Source organism: Cervus canadensis, chromosome 21, assembly GCF_019320065.1.
Source record: "Cervus canadensis isolate Bull #8, Minnesota chromosome 21, ASM1932006v1, whole genome shotgun sequence".
Taxonomy (NCBI): domain Eukaryota; kingdom Metazoa; phylum Chordata; class Mammalia; order Artiodactyla; family Cervidae; genus Cervus; species Cervus canadensis.
Window position 1 is genome coordinate 14,299,393 of NC_057406.1, and position 21,194 is coordinate 14,320,586.

Below are 21,194 nucleotides of genomic sequence, written 5' to 3' on the forward strand. Positions count from 1 at the left end.
GCCAGGTGATGAGCGGTGTTTTGTGATTTTGCAAGAATCCTGGCCATGGTGAGAAGGAGGGATCAGAAACTGGGAGGAAATCCAGGGCAATTGAGAAACTTCACCCTGAGGTGGTCAGAGCTGTTTGGTAAGAAGGGACACACACACACAAACACACACACGTACACACACTTTGCTGTGTCAGACAGACGGATGATGGACCAGGGCACCAAGCCAAGCTCTCTCCATACCTGTAGTTGGGAGCTGGCTGTTTCTAGACTCGTCCTCTAGGCTGGATCCTTGGAAGAGTTAATAGAACCAAAAAAAAAGGAAGAGAGCCACCGGTATGGGATGTGTGGAAAGATCTTGGGAGAGAAACAGCCTGGAAATCTCAGGCAGTGAGCGGAGGAAGGAAAAGCATGCAGAATAACGATGGATTGTAGCAGAAATGTGAGCCCTTGTCAGAGATGATGCGTTTGACTCTTCGGGAGGGACTGAGCGGAGGAAAGCAGACAAGAAAAGGGGCAGGGGAATTGCCACAGTCCGCGTGTGAATCATTGCAGTGTGTGCGCGGAGGTGACACAGGGCCTAACCAGCGAAGAGAGTGGACCTTGACGTGTCAGTCACCCGTCATCAGTGGTGATGCAGGCAGAAGCTTGGCCACGTTACAGGAGGCTAGGATGTAGCATCTTTGATGGTGTTGTCCTGTGCTGCAAAGGTGTTGGAATTTATGATTGAGGGCTGACATTTATTAAGCTTGGAGAGTATGACAGGTATGGGTTTAGGGCTGTGCTATCAGGGCTTTAATCCTCATGGCAGCCCCAGGCAGTAGGTCTCATTATTAGCATCTGCATTTTACAGATGAAGAAATCAAGACTCGGAGCTTAGGTAACTCGCCCAAGGTCACACAAGTGAAGTGAAGGCAGGGACCCCAGATAGTGGCTCCAGAGCCATTGTCAACCATCCTGCTCTGGCTTCTCTGAGATGGTCTAGGTGAGCCAGGTGGGCCAGGTAGAGGAGGAAGAAACGGATGTGGAGTGAGTCAGAGCTGGTCCCGGTCAGCACCAGAACATCCTGACTGCATGTAGGGTACGAGAGTCACAGGAAAAACTACACAGAGAAAACCCAAACCAGGATATCCCAAAGGAAAGCAAATGAGCTACAGTGTGCAGCCTTGCTGGAGGCAGGGAGGCCGAGCCTGAGGGTGAGGATGGGTGGGCAGGGGAGCCAAGAGGAGAGTGAGTGTCAGCACCCCAGGGCCACCGCTGTGCACTCTCCCCAAAGCCCCGTCTCCGGGATTCTTGGCCCTGATGGACGAAGCCTGACAGTGCAGGGTCATTTCAGCCCCGGCCCGGGAAAATCAGGGCAGAAGTGGTCACAAAGCCTCCGGCCAGCAGACCCCTCCTGAGGTCACCAGCTCCACACCCCACCTGGCTTTGATGGCAGTCTCCCATCTCAGAGCCCACGAGGTCTCTGCTCACTTAGGCTGGAGAAGATGCCACTGCTTTTGCTGGTATCAGATTTTGTGGTGGGATCCATGTTTAAATGCTTCCGACGTCTGACCCTCTTGTTTTACCCTGATCTCACAGACCATGAGAATTGGAAAGAAACTTCCATGTAGAAACAGCCTTAGGACAGGAGGTGTGGGACGGAACCACCAGCCCGGGGCGGGGGGTGGCAGGGATAGAAGGGGTCCTGGCTCTCCTGAGTCCTCCTGGCATCCTTTGGTGAGCTGATTTTAGCGAGGGTCTGCTTTTGTGACATGCTCACCTGAGATAACTGACGAAGTGGTTAGCTGTCCCTGAGGAATCAGTGAGTTTCTGTACTAACAGAGAATTTGGTTTGTTTTTTTGCCACGTTTCCTGGTTTTTTTTCTCTTCTTTCCTCTCCCCATCCTCCTCCTGCCCCAAGTCTGAGTTCTTCCGTGTTGGTCCCCTGGTCCTCATAGTTCCTTTTTTCTTCTCCGAGTGCTGACTGCTTCTTATTTCGCATTTTCATGGTTCTCCCTCCTTTCTTTCCCCTTTCCCCTTCCCCTCCCCTTTCATCACACACACACACAGACACACACACGCTGGCTCATGTTCTCTCTCTCGATTTAGAGAGAGCCAGAGCCAGACTGCTCCATCCTTTCCCCCTCAGGAATGCTAACACACAGTCCATCTGCTGTGGGTCTGCTTATTATGTGAGGTTTTGCCTTATGGAGGAGAGGAAGTCTAGGCTTCCTCTATTTTTTCCCTCCTCTCTTTAAACACGGGAAAGTGGAGATCTCTCCCCTAATAAGCTACATTCATAAAAAACTTGACCGAGAACAAGGAATCCCTGCGGACGTTTCCCCCTGAAGGACCAGGGCAGCACCTTTGCAGACGCACCCTTAGTTTTCGGTATCCAGCAATATGTGCTGAAAGTTTAAGTGTTGGGTTTTCAGTTGTGTCCAACTCTTTGCAACCCCATGGTCTGCAGCCCACCAGGCTCCTCTGCCCGTGTGAATTCCCAGGCAAGAATATTGGCGTGGGTAGCCATTTCCTATTCCAGGGAAATCTTCCCAACCCAGGGATAAAACCCGGGTCTCCTACATTGCAGGCAGATTCTATACCATCTGAGCTACCAGGGAAGCTCAGCTTAATCACCAGCTCAGCAAATCTCTGTCGACATCAGTGCTCCTTCTCTGGATTATTCTGCCCGTGTTGGATTGAAGAGGTCTTGGCAGTAAGAAGATCAAGTACAGGGGTGTGTCATTCCATGACCTTGGGACTCAAGTTTGGGTAGGAAGGAGGCCCAGCGCTGGAACCCCAGACTTTCAGATCAGAGTGGCCTGGAGTCAGATGGGGAGGTAGTGACCTAGAGATCATACGGAAGGGGAGGCTCTCCTAAGGATCCATTCTGTACTGATGGCCCTGGAGTGAAATCCCAGTGTGGGGGCTTCTCTGTAGAAGCCGCTCTCCCACCTTGACCATCTGGGATGAGTCAGTGCAGTTCAGGTACCATCGTCCCCTCTTATTGTCCCTAGAGGTGATCTCATCTCACCTAGTAGCCTCTAGCTCCTGGAGGAACCGCCTCCCACAGGTTCAACGGGCATGCATTCTCCATCACCACTAACACTTGCCCACTGCTTCCCAAGTCTGGCTTTTCTGGGCCACAGGCCCTCTTCCTCGGGCCCGACATCGGGCTGGCCTGGGCTTCTCTGTGCCCCATCCAGTTTGCCCCATGTAGACCAGAGATGACAGGGGTTCCGTTTTATCCCAGTTTTTCTGGCCACATGGCATGTGGGCTCTTAGTTCCCTGGTGAGGGATGGAGCCAGCACCCCCTGCCATGGAAGGGCGAAGTCTTTCCCTAGAGCCAAGCAGTCCTCTTAGGGGGCGTTTGGATATGCGTGGAAGATTTGGGATTGTCATTGTGACTTTTAGTGCCAGGAGCCAGGAATGTTAAACATTCAGCTATATTTTACCCAATCTGCACTGTGAAAAACCGTTCCACTCCAGATGCTGCGAAACCTAGCTGGGAAGCCATAAAACCGCAGAGACAGCGAGAGAGAGAGATGGAAGTCCCTCAGGGGCCAGGATCCCAGCACCCTCCTTTTACAGAGAAAGCCTCGGCCTAGAAAAAGAACGTGGTTTGTTTCAGGTCATGCCAAGAGCTGGTGGCAGAGCTGGGACCAGAGCCCAGCCCCCGGGTTCCCAGTCCTGTGAGCGGTGTCGGGGCTGCAGAGAGAGGACAGGGCGGCGACCGGGGAAGCAGCCTCCCTGGGCGTGGACCACAGGGCCCAGGCTTGCACGGCCACTCGGGAGGCTGCTGTATGTGGCATTCTGGGGTTCGGCCACCCTGTGCCCCCCACCCAGCCTCACCCAACCCTGGGCTGCTTTGGGGCTGTGGCTTTTCTTTCCAGGAGGAGATCTGTCTGCTTTGTTCGCAGTTTCCTCCTCCCTCCAGGAAACATCCCCACCACCCCCCCCCCCCCCCCCCCCCCCCCCCCCCCACCGCTGCTGCCCAAATAGCCCCTACGTTTAGGAGCTACGTTAGTGAGCTCAGCGAAACGTAGCAGCTTCCCATGGGATGGAGGTGGGGCCCCCGCCGCGCCTGCCTTGCTGCGGCATGCACGCTGAAGCAGGCGGAGATGCTCTGGTGGGTGGACGGCAGGAGGCCGAGGTTTATTCTTAGCGCTGTTGCTATGGTATGCCGGGCAGGACACCGAGGCTCCTTGTTCTTTTTGGCCCAGCCAGCCCTTGGCGTCCTGGCGTCCTGCCTCCTGCACCTGCCTCGGGCATCACCAGTCCTGTCTCTTCAAAGCAATGTGCGGGGAGCCGGGGGGGGGGGGACGGGGAGGGACCCCGGGGTATCTACATGTATCAGTGTTCAGGCAGGAAGCAAACAGCATGTTCAAGAGAGGTCATTCAAAAAACGTCAGTAAAAGAAACACTTTCTATGGGGGCATTCAGGTTAAGGACTCCCAACGGTCTCAGGGTCCCTCCATCTCCCCCTTGTCATCTCTCTGATCCCTTCAGAGGGGAATCTCGGGGTGTCGGGGTGTCCTCCCTGTCCGCCTCTAGGGCTCCCCTCTGTACTGTGGCACCTGCATCTGCTGGACTCACTTGTTTCTTTGAACTGGTAAATCTAGAAAGAGAGAAAGGCCCGTCTGCCCCAGCCTCCTTACAGCCGATATTATAAGAAGTCAGTTCTGCCAAGATCACAGGCCCTCACAGCTGAGAGGGGAAGGAGAAACTTTGACAAGGTCCCGGCCCCGGGTGTCTCCTTGGGAAGGGCGCAGGCCCGGAGTCAGTACCACTCGACCACAATGACAAGGTTCCCATGGGAAAGAGGACTTCTGTTACCTGAAGAGAGGCAGGCAAAGCATTCTGCGAAGACCAAATGTACAGCCGCAGCAGCCCACTTCACTGTGGGCTGTGGGTGGGCACAGGCTGTGGGTGTGGGGAGGAGGGGGTGTGGGGTGTCGGGGGATGGAGCATGAGAGGGCAGGGTCCAGGCAAGGACAGCCTCCCCAAGAGCACCGGGGAGCCCCTGCAGGATTTTAAACAGAGGAGAGATTTAATCTGACACTTACTTTTGAGGCTGAGTTTTTGAATCTGGAAAGCAAAACTACTCTCCACTAAAAATTGTTTTAAAAAATCTTAAAAAATCTTACGGTGGTGGTGGTGGTTTAGTCACTCAGTCGTGTCCAACTCTTTGTGACCCCATGAACTGGAGACCACCAGGCTCCTCTGTCCACGGTATTTCTCAGGCGAGAATACTGGAGTGGGTTGCCATTTCCTTCTCCAAGAGATCCTCCCATCCCAAGGATCGAACCTGGATTTCCTGCATTGCAGGCAGATTCTTTACCGACTGAGCCACCAGGGAAGCCCCCCCTGCAAATCCTTTCATACTCCTTAAGGTAAAAAGGAAATACATTTGGGATAATCGCTATTTAAGTCCCCCCAGCCTGCTTCCATCCAGCGTCGGGCTGCAACCTTGGAGGATGGCATTAGGAGTCTTTCTCGAAGGCGGGGCCTCATCCTTTTAAATTTGGGGCGAGAGGGTCAGGGCTATCGTACCCAATGGCCGGGCCAGGCTCCCATCCTTCCGTCTCTGTGGAGCCAGGAGCATTTGCAAGCTGATCCTGGCTGTGATGCTGACAGACAGCCTCCCAGAGCTGCCGCCCCCACCCCCGGCCCCCACCGTGGGCTGTGAGTCACCCCAGGGCCCGTCACGCTCAGAGCGGGCACTTAGCCACACGCTCTGCTCCCCTTGGCGGGCATCGCTACTGGCACAACCTAACCACACCGTGACCCTTTGTTTGTCAAGACCCACCTGTCTCGGTACAAAATAGAGACTGACAGTCGGGTGGGGGTGGAGGTTTATCAGCGGGGAAGAGGAGAGGCGTTTTGCTGAGAGCTGGAGAGCAGGGGCAGAGGGTTCTAGAAGTGATGGGGAAGGATCGGTAGAGGCTTGGACTCTGGAACTGGGCTGCTGGGTGCTGCTCCAGACCCTGGCCCTTACTGACCTGGGGGACCACAGGCAGGCTGCTTTCACTTTCTTATATTGAAATAAGAGATGAGCACTCGCCTCCTAGTGCCGCAGGTTGGATGAGAGGATGATCATGCGGTACTCAGCACGGGGCCTGGTCAGGAAGGATTAAAAACTGTGACCAGTATCACGTTTTTCTGGCCTCTGATTGGACGGGTCCCTGTTTGTGATTGGATGGCTCTGGCCACGTTCCTCCATGTAATTCCCCTCCGATGCTGGACTGTGAGTGGGTGGTCGGTTAGGTGGTCGAGCCTGGACAGAGGAGGGAGAAGGTTTCACAATGACCTTGGTCTCTAAAGTCACGGTCCTCCCGGCCTTCTCAGAACCTCGAAAATTCCCTGCCTGTCTGGAAGCAGTAGGGCTTGTTGCAGAGCTGGAGAGGATGTGTGGTTGATTCAGTTTATAGAAATACTTGACGCGCAAATATTTTCACAGGTGGGTTCTTTATTTACAAACTCAGGCTACAGATCAGAAATCTCAGCTTTTTAATATGTCACTTCTCCTGGGGTCATATGCCTTGAAAATGAATGGCATATTGTCTAAGAGTGAGTTTTCAGGATGATAGGTATTTTTTAAATTCTAGTGTTGTGATTTTTAGGGAGATTATAAATGATCTTTGGGCTTTCTTGATGGCTCAGATGGTAAAGAATCTACCTACCAACGAAGGAGACCTGGGTTTTGATCCCTGGATTGGCAAGATTCTCTAGAGAAGGGAATGGCTACCCACTCCAGTATTCTTGCCTGGAGAATCCCATGGACAGAGGAGCCTGGTGGGCTACAGTCCATGGGGTCGCAAAGAGTCAGACATGACTGAATGACAAACACTTTCTTTCTTTCCTAGTTTAGACCAATTGAGAAGTAGAACCTCACAGTTGGACAGGTGGAGTCGACTGTTAGCATTGTTTAGCCACCAAGCATGACTGCAGGGCGGATGTGACCTGTGGCCATGATGGACCCTCTGATGTCTCACCCTGAATCACACTTGCCCACGTGGTTCCAGCCTGGGTGCATCCAGCCTCTGCCACACGGTCGAATCTCTTGCCATGTGGAGGAGGGGGCGAAAGGGGAGAGGCAGCTGTACCCTCATCTAAAGCCAAACCAGCCCCCTTCCCGGGGTTCCCACCTCAGGAAGCAGCACAGCTGAGCTCCCGGATACTCAAGCGAAAAACCTTTGAGTCTCCCTGACTCCCTTTTCCCATCTCATATTTAATTTCTTGTTCACATGAAATGTTGTTTTTATTATATAAAATATTTTAACATTTTATCATATAAATTTCTGTCCCTTTTATGGTAATTTCATCATCTCCTAAATCAATTTCTGGAACTATGCAGCATGTTACAATCTTCTTTTCATATTTTTCAGTCCCATCTCACATCTAGTTGGACAAGAAGTTACAGTGACTAAATGTTTGCTCAGTTGCTCAGTTGTGTCCAACTCTTTGTGACTCCCCGGACTTTGCGAGCCCGCGCCAGTTACCTCTGGAATTCTGCAGGCAAGAATACTGGAGTGGGTTGCCATTTCCTCCTCCAGGGGATCTTCCCAGCCCAGGGATCAAACCTGAGTCTGATGTAATAATAACAGAAATAAAATGTTCAATAAATGTAATACCCTTGAATCATCCTGAAACTATCACCCCCTATGCTCGGTCCGTGGATAAGTTGTCTTCCACAAAACAGTCTCTGATGCTAAAAAGGTTGGGGACTGCCGTTATAAAGCACGCACTGTGAGGGTCGTGTGGTCCAGTGGCTAGAACACACTCCTCCTTCATCCCACCCCTGACAATGGCAGTGAGGCTATCTCCTTCTTTTCCCATTCTTTCTCCCCCACTTCAGGAAAAGCTAAAATGTAAATATATATGGTTACTCATTCCTTTTGAGAGAAAAAAAGCCCATTCTCCACACTGCAGAAGCAGCCTTGGCTTCATAGCACATCCTGAAGAAGAGGCCGTATATGCCTAGTACTTAAAAGATCTGAATTTGAGTTGTGCCTCTTGGTTAAAACTCTATCAACCACTTACTCTCTCTGAGCCTGAGTCATCCATCCAGAGTCAGGGAACTATTAAGAAACCTTGCTCCAAGTGTGGTAAAGATGGAATGAAATCATGTGTACAAAACCACCCTACCTGGCACACAGCACGTGTGTTCTAACTTGCTTTAGTCATGTCCGACTCTGTGTGACTCTGTGGACTGTAGCCCTCCAGGCTCCTCTGTCCATGAGATTCTCCAGGCAAGAATACTGGAGTGGGTTGCCATACCTTCCTCCAGGGAATCTTCCCAACACAGCGATCGAACCCCCGTCACTTACGCCTCCTATATTGGCGGGAGGGTTCTTTACCACTAGCCCCATCTGGGAAGTCCACTTGGCCCACAGTAAAGGCATACGATTTTATTAATAATAGTAATAATAATAATAAAAGTAATTGTCATAATGATAATAAGCTACAATAAAAGACCTCAAAGCCATTTTACTTTGTGGTTATGGCATATGTGGTTAGTTCCATCTGAGAGCCTGAAAAATCACGACTTCTGGCCACAAGTCAGTGATGACTCTCGGAATGAGCAATGGGATCCTAGATAGAAAATGTTTCCACTTACAGCTCTGTGTGCCCCCTTCCTGCTGTCCTGGGCTCTTTCACATGGTCAGAGTGTTGAGGAAAGGCCTGTGGATCCATCCCTGGTTGGGGGAGGTGGAGGACTTGGCTGCTGGCTAATCTGTAATCTGAGAAGAACTCTAATGAGGCAGTAGCGAATCAGGAAGGCATTGATTTCTCCAGTGAGATATATGGTGTCTAGAATCAATATGGAACAAAACAAGGTGGTGTGTCCTCTCCTGCTAAGGGCTTCAGTCTGTCCTGGGTTGAGCCGAGTTATCAGAACTGTTATCAGCCCTTGTGACCTGTGACCCTGCTGCCTCCTGCTGCCACGGTCACCAGAGAGCACATCTCCATCACCTTGCTATCGCAAGGGCTCCCTTTCCAGCTAGTCACTGCCTTTCTGTGTAAATGGCCTGGAAGGAAAAGGAAATTCACGGACCAAATCCTAAATTTTCTAAGATAACATTGTACTGGGTCTCTTACCCTCCCTCCAACAACAACAACAACAACAGAAAGAGTCCCCTCTCAATTGTCCCAGTGAAAGATGATTCTGAAAAACACCATTTCACATCTCACGAATGCTGTTCTTTCTATAGAATTAAAGAAAGAACTTCGAAGATGTAACAAGAATGGAATGCCCATAAAATTACCCCTATTGAGTTTTTAAAATCTATTTTAAGCAACTTACTGATTACTAAGTACTTTTATGTATTTTTATTGACTTTTACAACAATTTGATAATGAACAAGGTAGTGGTATTCAGTCGCTTAGTCATGTCCACCTCTTTGCCACCCCATGGACTGCAGCATGCCAGGCTGCCCTGTCCTTCATTATCTCCCAGACCTTGCCCAAACTCATGTCCATTGAGTCAGTGATGCCATCCAATCATCTCATCCTCTGTCATCCCCTTCTCCTCCTGCCTTCAATCTTTCCCAGCATCAGGGTCTTTTCTGATGAGTTGGCTCTTCTAATCAGGCGGCCAAAGTATTGGAGCTTCAGCTTCAGCATTAGTCATTCCAATGAATATTCAGGGTTGATTTCCTTTAGGATGGACTGGTTTGATCTCCTTGCAGTCCAAGGAACTCTCAAGAGTCTTCTCTAGTACCACAGGTCAAAATCATCAATATTCAGCACTCAGCCTTCTTTATGGTCCAACTCTCACATCCATACATGACTACTGGAAAAACCATAGCTTTGACTATACAGAACTTTGTCAGCAACTGTTACCGTGGCAATTTCACATTTTACAAAATCTATTACAATTTTGGATAAGTAGACTGAAACTCCATGTGCTGAGGGATTTAGCCAAAAATTTATATTTGTAAATAGAAAAAAAATGTGGACCCAAACCTTGCCCTTTGACACCTCCCTCTGCCCCGGCTGGTATGCTCTCCAGGTAACTATGTCACCTTGAACTGTAAAGATGTGCACCCGCTCAAGGTCATAGCCGAGTTCCTGGTCCGGGGCTCCTTCCATCATGACACCACTCAGCATCCGTGTTAAATTTCCTTAGAGCCTTTTCCTAAAGAGTCAACTGGTCTTTATATTGGGTCCCAGGTTAGGGATTCATTTCCTATATCTCGGAGGAGAAAAGTACCTATAGAAGTCTACCACCTTGTCTGTCTGTGGTTTGACCTTCCGTGACCTTCAGATGAGTGCCTATGGTTAAAAAACAGTTCTCCTGGTTTTCTGTAACTGACTCTTCTATTTAGTGACCCTGGCATACCAACCCAATCCACACGTGCTACAGGTTATATCTGCAGTCCCTGGTGGGATCTTATGAGACCTGTACCTGTTGAATTCCTTGTGAAACTCATGGGGCTGTGAGGATGCTCTGAAGGAAGCTCCATAACCGCCTCTTCTCCTGACATAAAAATCCAGATTCCTTCTGTGAATCCTCCTAGAAATCCCTTTACAACCTCTTGCTCATTTCCTGTTGCTTCTTCAGACTCTGGGTGAGTGATCTCCTCAGACACATTTTTAGATTGACACAGTTGCTGTGAGCTGTCTGGTCTAGAGCCTTAGTTCTTAAACCTCTAACATGCTCTGGACTTGTGAAGGGAGCTTGTTTAGAAGCATATCACAGGCACCAGCCCTCTTGACTCTGATCTGGGAGTTCTGGAGTTGAGACCAGGAGGCTGTATGCATTTTGGATCAGTTCCCTTGGGGATTTTGGTTCAGAGAAAACTTGGAAACCACCTTGGGATCTGAGCAGGAATTTTACAGGACTGAAGAGAGAGGCATGGGTTCTGTCAAAGCAGCACTCAAAACTCTTGCTGGATAAGTGAGCATTTTGTTCACTAGGGAGTGGATTGACACAGAGATTATTAAAAAGCATCTTTTCTATTCCTGCCAGGCCCAGAGGAGGTTAGATTTGCATGCTTCTGAAAGACAGTGAGCAGAGGGTTTTTCCTGAAGATCCATGGTCAAGAAAACCAAGATTTGGTCACTCAGTGTTCAAGTTCTGTGAAGCATGGTGTATCCCAGGGTCTCAGTTCCATGAAATAGTAGGCAATGCAACTCCTCCCAAAACAGAGTCCCAAGATGCTTACAAACCAGTGGCATCCCTAAAGAATCTGGCCACACACATTGGAAAGCTCACTAGCAATACTATTATGGCGTTTCAGAAACAGGAGTGGCCTCCTTCAGCTGGGGAGTCTTGGAAGTCTCAGCAGAAATGGAGGCTATGAGCTGAGGCTTCTGGAATGTGTCTAACTTGGAGGTGGGAATCTGAAACATGCTCCAGGTGATGGTGTGTGGTGGAGCAAAGCCTCTGTGTGAGAAACTAACTGTTCTAACGATGGTTCGTCGACTGGTGTGGGTAGCACTTCAGAGGGTAAGGAGAGGGGAAAATAGCCGATATAGAGAAGTCACATGTATATTATTTCATTTAACTCTCATGATGGGCCTAAGGGACGGTCTACTGGGAAGGTGATAATGTTCTCGCAGTAAGGGAAGAAGTTCAAATAGTAAATTAAATAGTTCAAGATCGCATGGCTAGCACAAGGCATGCCTCGGATTTGAACCCAGCTCTACAATGGTTTCTGAGTCTAAGGCCACGTTGCTGACTCACTTCCCTAATAAAACTGCCGGAGAGCCCTCAATATCAAGCTTAGGGTTTAGTGTTCAACTCTGGACAATGGGCGCCTTGCAAAGAAGGGTCTAGAGGGCAAGTTCCATCCCAAGAGTCTGTCGGGTCTCCTGCATCTTGTGTTTCTTCTGGAGCTACTGCCCTGGAGGAAACTACAGCTGTACCGTTTGGCCTGTCAGACCCGGTTGGCTGTTTGTTGTAGATGAACTGAGTATGGTGGGGAGGCAGGTGGAGAGCTGTACAGATGCCTTCTTCAGCAGCAATTGTCTAATTAATATTGTCACCACATGGCCCAGTTATCTTGTCAAGAGCAGGCAAGTGTCAGCCGTGCATGCTTGGGTGTGTATGTGTGTAAAACTTGCTGAAAATCAGCAGCTTTTCTGTGTGAACAAAGCCTGCATCTCCAGCTGACATCTTAATTCCAGGGCTCAGCAAACCCAGAGCAGGGGTAATGGGACTTCCTGCTCGTCAGGAACAGACTGTGAGCCTCCTTGCCTCCTTGGCCATGCCAACATCTCTGGTTAACATATTTCATCAGGGTTATTTTTTTTTTTTTTACTACTTCTTTGCTTAGGAATTAGTAGTGAGGAACCATTCTGCTAGTAATGGACTTGAGGGGAGAGTTTTCAGACAAGGCCAACAGGACAAGGATGGCTTAAAAGTGACTCTCTGGTCCCCCAGTGGAAGTGGAAGTGTTAATCGCTCAGTCATGTCTGACTCTTTGTGACCCCATGGACTGTAGCCCGCCAGGCTCCTCTGTCTGTGGGATTCTCCAGGCAAGAAAGCTAGAGTGGGTTGCCATTCTCTTCTCCACGGGATCCTCCTGACCCACGGATCAAACCCAGGTCTCCTGCTTTGCAGACAGATTCTTTACCATCTGAGCCACCAGGGAAGATCCCCTAGTAAAATGTATCATTAAAAAATATATGTTTATTTATTTGGTTGCTTTGAGTCTTAGTTGCATCATGAGGTATCTTTCTTTGGGGTGCAGAGTGGGCTTCCTTTCTCCTTGGCAGGTGGGATCTTAGTTCTCTGACCAAGGATCGAACCCATGTCCCCTGTATTGCAAGGTGAAGTTTAACCACTGGGACTACCAGGGAAATCCCAATAAAATTATCTTCACTGTGTAAATAAGACACCAATTTGTAAAGGAATTTATTTTAATACTTTCCAAGTTTACAAACTATTTCCCCAGATCATTTAATCCTTGCAAGAAACTAGTATAGCCGCTATGGGGAACAGTGTGGAGATTCCTTAAAAAACTGGAAATAGAACTGCCATATGACCCAGCAATGCCACTCCTGGGCATACACACTAAGGAAACCAGATCTGAAAGAGACACGTGCACCCCAATGTTCATCGCAGCACTGTGTATAATAGCCAGGACATGGAAGCAACCTAGATGCCCATCAGCAGACGAATGGATAAGGAAGCTATGGTACATATACACAATGGAATATTACTCAGCCATTAAAAAGAATTCATTTGAATCAGTTCTAATGAGATGGATGAAACTGGAGCCCATTATACAGAGTGAAGTAAGCCAGAAATATAAAGACCAATACAGTATACTAACTCATATATATGGAATTAAAAAAGATGGTAAGGATAACCCTATATGCAAAACAGAAAAAGAGACACAGATGTACAGAACAGACTTTTGGATTCTGTGGGAGAAAGTGAGGGTGGGATGTTCTGAGAGAATAGCGTTGAAACAAGTATACTATCAAGGGTGAAACAGATCACCCGCCCAGGTTGGATGCATAAGACAAGTGCTCGGGGCGAGTGCACTGGGAAGACCCAGAGGGATGGGATGGGGAGGGAGGCAGGAGGGGGAATTGGAATGGGGAACACATGTAAATCCATGGCTGATTCATGTCAATGTATGGCAAAAACCACTATAATATTGTAAAGTAATTAGCCTCTAACTAATAAAAATAAATGGGAAAAAAGAAAAAAATCCTTGCAAGAGTCCTAGGAGGTCTCTTGTAACCATCTTGATTTTGTGGATGAGGAAACTAGGGCTCAGAAACATTGAAATCTTGACCAAAAGTTGAATAAGTATTAGTGGGTGTGGGTCCGACTACGAGACCCCGCCTGGCACGAGCTTGTGCAACCATTCGCTTCTTTGTTCATGCTTCCATCCATTCATTCATTCATTCATTCAACATTTGCCGAATGCCTACTGTGTTCCTAGTGTGGAGTTAGGTTGTGGAAATCCAAAGATAATAATGTGAAACACTTTGAGCTTCTTGAATAAAGGGCTAATAAAAGAGAGGCAAGTCAATTATTGGTTCATCCTTTGGAACTCTAATTGGTGTTGTTTCCTCTCATTATTTTGGTGTAACTAAATCAGAATCAGAATCCGTGAGTCTTTCAGCCAGTTCTCCAGTTCCTAAAGCTATTTTACTCTCACTTATTCATCTGCACATTTTGGGGTGTTCTATTACCAGCCCCGGGTCAATAACTGCCTCTGTTCAATATAAATTACTTTCTAGATGCATGCATTTCCTTTCTCTTTGGTTCTTAAAATGAAATTTTTAAGTGTATCTGTGCATTGAGTCAGATCATTTTCCCACCTGAGTTATCTCCACAGTGGATATCCCTCACTTCCTTTATTTCCTCTAGCTTTCTTGGAAAAGAAGATGTAAGTCTAAATGGCCATCATCTCAACTTTACTATACAGTGCCTTGATTATAGGAATATGTCTCCATGTCCTGTCTTCCTTACTAGACAGTAAGCTCTACTTGGAAAGAAAGCTATGGCAAACCTAGACAGCATTAAAAAGCAGAGACATTACTTTGCTGACAAATGTTTGTGTAGTCAGAGCAATGGTTTTTTTGCACCCTTGAGCCACATGTGACCACTAGGCACTTAACACGTGATTTGTCTGAACCGAGATGTGTGGGAAGTGTCAAAATATACATGCATTTCACAGATGTAATACCAAAACATAAAATATCATAAGAAATTTATACCATCACTTACTGTCCAGTTGCTCAGTCATGTCCAACTCTTTGCGACCCGATGGACTGCAGCACTCTGGACTTCCCTCTCCTTCACTGTCTGACAGAATTTGCTGAACCTCATGTCCATTGAGTCAGTGATGCCATCCAACCATCTCATCCTCTGCCACCCTCTTCTCCTCCTGCCTTCAGTCTTTCCCAGCATCAGGGCCTTTTCCAATGAACTGGCTCTTCACATCAGGTGACCAAAGTATTGGAGCTTCAGCTTCAGCATCAGTCCTTCCGGTGAATATTCAGGGTTGATTTCCTTTAGGATTGACTAGTTTGATCTCCCTGCTGTCCAAGGAACTCTCAAGAGTCTTCTCCAGCACCACAATGCGAAAGCATCAATTCTTCACTGCTCAGTCTTCTAAATGGTACACCTCTCATATCCATACATGACATGACTACATGTCAAGGTGATTGCAGTTTCTTAAGCCTTTAGTGAACCCAGTCTAGACTGGGTTCACTAAAGGCTTAAGAAAGTCAATTTTACTGGTTTATTTGTACTTTTTTCCCTTTAAATCTCTATTGAATTTGTTACAATATTGCTTCTGTTTTATATTTTGTTTTTTTTTTTTTTGGCCTTGAGACATGTGGGATCTTCATTGAACCCACACCCCTGCATTGGAAGGAGAAGTCTTAAACGCTGAACCAGCAGGGAAGTCCCTCTCTGTCCTTTTTAATGTGACAGTTAAGATATTTTATATTACCTATGTGGCTCCCATTCTATTTCTATTGAAGGGTGCCAACCTTGACCGTGGCTGAGAAGAAGCCCTCAAGCCATGACTATTGAATTGAGTTGGACAGAGCCCTGCTTAGGAACCTCCTTCCCTCGTTTTTGTGGGGACCTCACTCCTGGCTCTCCTTTCTGAGTCTTGGTCACCCTGATCCTGCATCTCTGTACAGCGCCTGGTACCCAGCAGGGGTTGTTGCTCCGTCGCCTAGTCGTGTCTGACTCTTTGTGGCCCCATGGACTGTAGCCTGCCAGGTTCCTCTGCCCATGGAATTCTCCAGGCAGGAATACTGGAGCAGGCTGCCAGCAGGGGACGTTGAACTAAAAGGATGAATCAATGTCCAGACCCATGTTGACTTTTTTTTTTTAACAAATGGGTGAAAATTTTTAAATCGAGTAAGCCTCCAGCAAATGGTGAGATGCCATCGGAGGCTTCCGCAGTGAGGTGACCTTCCAAGCAGGCTTTGGAAGCGAGGCACAGAGAAAAAGACAGGCTGACAGGCACGGCCCTCCTCCGCCCACTTCTACAAAGGCTGCCGTGAGACGCAGAGCAGTATTTTAAGTGCATGGAAGGTCGTGGATTGAAAACCGAGAGGCCTTGAAATGGAGATGTGTTTGCTTTCGAAGGTGGGCGTCATCTCTCCGGTGGACCAGCAGGAGGCCGGGAGGCCATGAGGCCCGGGAGGCAGGGCCAGGCGTGGGAGGCCCTTGGGAGCAGAATCCAGGCCTGTTTGGGGAGGAAACGGCTGCCAGCAAGGCCCTAGCTCCACCTGAACTTTGTTTCTGATTGGAGCCCAGAGGTTCAGGGTCAGATTTAGGAAACTTACAGATTTAGTCTCCCACTGTGACCTAGCTTATTCTGCAATTTTGATTAAGCCTCTTACCTCTCAGTGAGAGTGTTAGTCCCTCAGTGGGCCTCCTCCTGTGTGTGTGTGTGTGTGTGTGTGTGTGTGTGTGTGTGTATACGCGCGCGTACATACTCAGTCGTGTCAGACTCTTTGCGATCCCATGCGCTGCAGCCCACCAGGCTCCTCTCTCTGCGGAATTCTCTAAGCAAGAATACTGGAGTGGGTTGCCATGCCCTCCTCCAAGGGATCCTCCCGACCCAGGGATCGAACTTGGGTGTCCTGCATTGCAGGCAGATTCTTTACTGACTGAACCATCAGGGAAGCCCTCACCTCCCAGTGTCATGGTTTAAAAGCCCTTTCCTCTGCCTTCTGAGGACACAGGAAGGTGAGTGATAATATAATGAGAGGGGGTGAGTATGTCCAGGCAAACGTGAGGTCCCAGGTGGTTCTATTAGCAAAGCTGGAAAACACTTAACCCACTTGGGATAACCCCCCAGCTCTTCCTGCCCTAGTCAGTGACAGGATGCATGTGTGTGACAGTCGCTCAGTTGTGTCCGACTCTTTGAGAGCCCATGGACTGCAGCCCACCAGGCTCCTCTTTCCTTGGGATTCTCCAGGTAAGAATACTGGAGTGGGTAGCCATACCCTTCTCCAGTGGATCTTCCCAACCCAGGGATCAAACCTTGGTCTCCTGAATTGCAGGCAGGTTCTTCACCATCTGAGCCACATATAGGTTGGTGGTAAATGGTAATCCTTAGCATGTGTTCTTGCCTGGAGAATCCCAAGGATGGGGGAGCCTTGTGGACTGCTGTCAATGGGGTCGCATAGAGTTGGGCATGACTGAAGCAACTTAGCAGCAGCAGCAGCAGCAGCATTTAAATGAGGGCTTCCCTGGTAGCTCAGCTGGCAAAGAATCTGCCTGCAATGCAGGAGACCCCAGTTCAATTCCTGGATCAAGAAGATCCCCTGGAGAAGGGATAGGCTACCTTCTCCAGTATTCTTGGGCTTCCCTGATGACTCAGACGGTAAAGAATCTACCTGCAATGCAGGATACCTGAGTTCAATCCCTCGGTTGGGAAGATCCCCTGGAGGAGGGCATGGCAACCCACTCCAGTGTTCTTGCCTGGAAAATTTCCCATGGACAGAGGAGCCTGGTGGGCTACAGTTCATGGGGTTGCAAAGAGTCAGACATGACTAAGTGACTAAGCACACAGCATTTAAATGTTCAATTATAACCCTAACTGTCTGGAATAGTGACCTGGACATGGATTTGTTTTAGCCCGTGTCACAAATGGCTAACCCAAGGTTCAGCACGGTCCAGGGGCATGGTCAAGGTCACACAAAAGTGGCTGAGTTCCAGGATGAGTGGTGTCTGACTGTTAGAAGGAGCTGTCCTTTAGCTCTGCAGATTTGAAATTCAGACAGGCACCAGACTTGAATTCTCAGACCGGAAGATCTGGCTCTTCCCAGGCTGCCCTTGAGGCTGGGGGAGGGGCAGGGCTGCGGTCTGCAGGCTGGAGCACCTCCCCCTCTCATGAGCACCATCTGGGCCTGCAAGCTTCTCCTGTGATGAAAGCATCCTCTTCTCCCTGGCTTGTACCCTCGGTGTGGTCCCTCCATGATCTGAGGACCCATCATTCAGGATGACAGTGACTTAAAAGAAAACACACACCAGCCTTTGGGGTCGGGGACTAGGTCCAATGCGTCTTACCTTGAAAATTGCCTGAAAACAGGTGACTCATCATGCCCTCTGCTTCCAGGCAAGATCGCATCGACAGCATCCCAGAGAGTGTGTTGCTTTTCTTAATGTGTGTGTGTGTTTAGTCACTCAGTCACATCCACCTCTTTGCAACCCCATGGGCTGTAGCCCGTCAGGCTCTTCTGTCCATGGGGATTCTCCAGGCAAGAGTACTGAAGTGGGTTGCCATTTCCTTCTCCAAGGGATCTTCCTGACCCAGGGATCGAACCCAGATCTCCCCCATTGTAGGCAGATGCTTTACCCTCTGAGCCACTAGGGAAGCCCATTAATAGTTTATGCAACGATGGACTTGACCAGAGCCTCTTGGAGAGACAGCTTTTTATACCAAGCCTGAAACCCAGAGGAGACACAGGGGAGATAGGTTTCTTACTGAAGAGCGGTACGAAAATGATGGATGGGGACTTCCCAGGTGGTGCAGTGGGTAAGAATCTGCCTGTCAGTGCAGGGGACACACGGGTTCGCTCCCTGGTCCAGGAAGATTCCACATGCCACGGAGCAACTAAGCCCATCGGCCACAATTGCTGAGCCTATACTCCACAGCCAGTGAGCCCCTGTGCCGCCTTCAACTGCTGAAGCCCTTGCCCCCTAGGGTCAGCAAGTCCCAACTACTGAGCCTGTGTGCCTGGAACCTGTGTTCCACAAGAGAAGTCATGCAACGAGAAGACTGTGGGTGGGAAGTTGAGAGTAGCCCTGCTCTCCGCAGCTAGAGAAAGCCCCCATGCAGCAACAAAGACCTGGTACAGCCAGAAATAAATAAATAAAATCAATTTAAAAAAACAGAAAGAAAATAATGGACAGTGTCTGCCTCCTGTGGCCGCGACCAGGCAGATGCTGCTAAGTCCTGTACAAGCAGCACGGGACCCCGGCCGAGGCCAGAGACGTGTCCCCTGGGCCGAGGGCGCATACAGCAGGTCAAGATCACGGTCAAGGGCTCGTCTGGAGGCCTTTTGTGGAAGCCCTTCATTTTGCAGATGGAGAAAGTGAGCCCCCCAGGTCGTGGTTCACCCTGATCAGCACTGGGTCAGGGGCCAGGTCAGAATGCTTAGCGATCCACCTTCAGCCCTCTAGGAAGGTACACAGCCCACCTGTCAGAGGTTCTTGGCCCGGGCTGCACTGGGAGCCTTGTATACACAGCCCAATCAGGGATTCCGAGTCCGCTGGTCTGTGGGGGAGACAGGTTTTGTTTTTAACCTTCATGGGAGATTTTACTGTGTGGTCAGGGTCGAGGACCACTGACTTGGAATCAGCAGGTTAAATCAGATGGAGCTCACGGACGCTGAGCGACAGTCTGCCGTGCTCCCAGTGGGATCACGTATATTATATTTCAGTGCATCCTGGGGTTGCCTAGACATATAAGGCAGAGTTTCCACCTTCAAGGAGCACGTGGTTTATTTGGGAGAAAAATAAGCGGATGTGAAAACAGTCATGTGAGAACTGGGTGGTGGTTAAATCACTCAAGTTCTTTGCCTGTTTATCCTTGAGGAAGCACAGGGTGTCACATAAAGTGCTACATACAGGTAACACGCATGATGTGTAGGAAATAAGATAAAGCAGGATCCCAAACACAGCAGCAATGGTATTTGCCTTGAGGTCTTCACACTGCTGGTCTCTGGCGGCACTGGCGGTAAAGAACCTGTCTGCCGATGCAGGAGACACGAGAGATACTGCTTCGATCCCAGGGTCGGGAAGATCCCCCCTGGAAAAGGAAATGGCAACCCACTCTAGTGTTCTTGCCTGGGAGAATCCCAAGGACAGAGGGGAGTGGCGGGTTGCAGTCAGTCCATGGAGTTGCAAAGAGTCAGATGCAAGTGAAGAGACTTGGCAGAGCACAGCACACTTCACGATGCTGTTTCCTCCTCCAAGAAGGCCCTTCTGCTCAGCCCTGGAGGGACTGGCCCCTTAGCACTCAAGACTCAATTTCAGCATCATCAAGGCTTTCTTGTGTTCCTCCCACCCCTGACACTCCCTCTCTAGCACGTCACACTGCTTGATTCTCTTTATGGGGCTTATTTCCCACTGGAGTCTTATTTCTCTGCTTACTTGTTGATTTTCCACTGGCATATAAGCTCCACGACAACAGGGATCCAGTCTTTTTCCTCCCCCACGGTGCTCCAGCATACAGAAGAGAACCTGGCACGTAGTAGGTGCTTCCTAAACACCCACTGAGTGAACTGTCGAGGAAGAAAGCTTGTGGCGAGGGAAGCGTATAACCCAGCATGGGTCAGACTTAGAAGGAAAGGAGAACGATGGGAGCGTGTCAGCTTGGGAGTGGGGTCTGGGTGAAACTGTCCACATGAACCCTGCAAGGATGTGTGGGGATGAATTTGAGGAAGGGTTGGGAGCTGGGAGGCAAGTTGGATTGGCTGACACTGCTGCTGCTGCTGCTGCTAAGTCGCTTCAGTCGTGTCCAACTCTGTGCGACCCCATAGACGGCAGCCCACCAGGCTCCGCCGTCCGTGGGATTCTCCAGGCAAGAACACTGGAGTGGGTTGCCCTTTCCTTCTCCAATGCAGGAAAGTGAAAAGTGGAAGTGAAGTTGCTCAGTCATGTCTGACTCTCCTTGACCCCGTGGACTGCAGCCTACCAGGCTCCTCCGTCAATGGGATTTTCCAGGCAAGAATACTGGAGTGGGGTGCCATTGCCTTCTCCGGGCTGACATTAGGGGTGCCCTAAGGGGAGTGGTGAGGCATAGGACTGGGGGAGGCAGGTCTGAGCTTCTTCCTTGGGACTGAGGATGCCAGGCTGGTAAGTGAGGCTTCTGCCCTGTGAATGGTGGGACCTCTGGAAAGCAAGCGAGGAGGCGAGCCATGTGGCCCCTTGTCAGCAGCGTTCAGGTGTTTGAGGTCAAGAGAGGAGCCAGGAACCAATCCCTGCATCACAAGGTGATGACCTAAGGGAGGAAGTGTTGGCCTCTTTTTCCCCAAGTGCCAAGTAGCCTGAAGCAGGGTTGGAGCCGTCTGCCTGGGCCGCTGGACTTGCCCCGCGTGGTGTCAGTTGTCCTGTGGGAGAGGAGTGTCTGCAGGGGCGGGGCGGTGGCGAGGAGAAGGGAGGGGCTGGCAGCCGTGCAGAGGGGCTGGCACTGCGCCTGGCCGCCGTCACAGGGTGACTCAGAGCCCCTCCTGGCACCAGCCTCTCCCGCAGTGCAAGCTGTTCCTTTGGCTCCTGC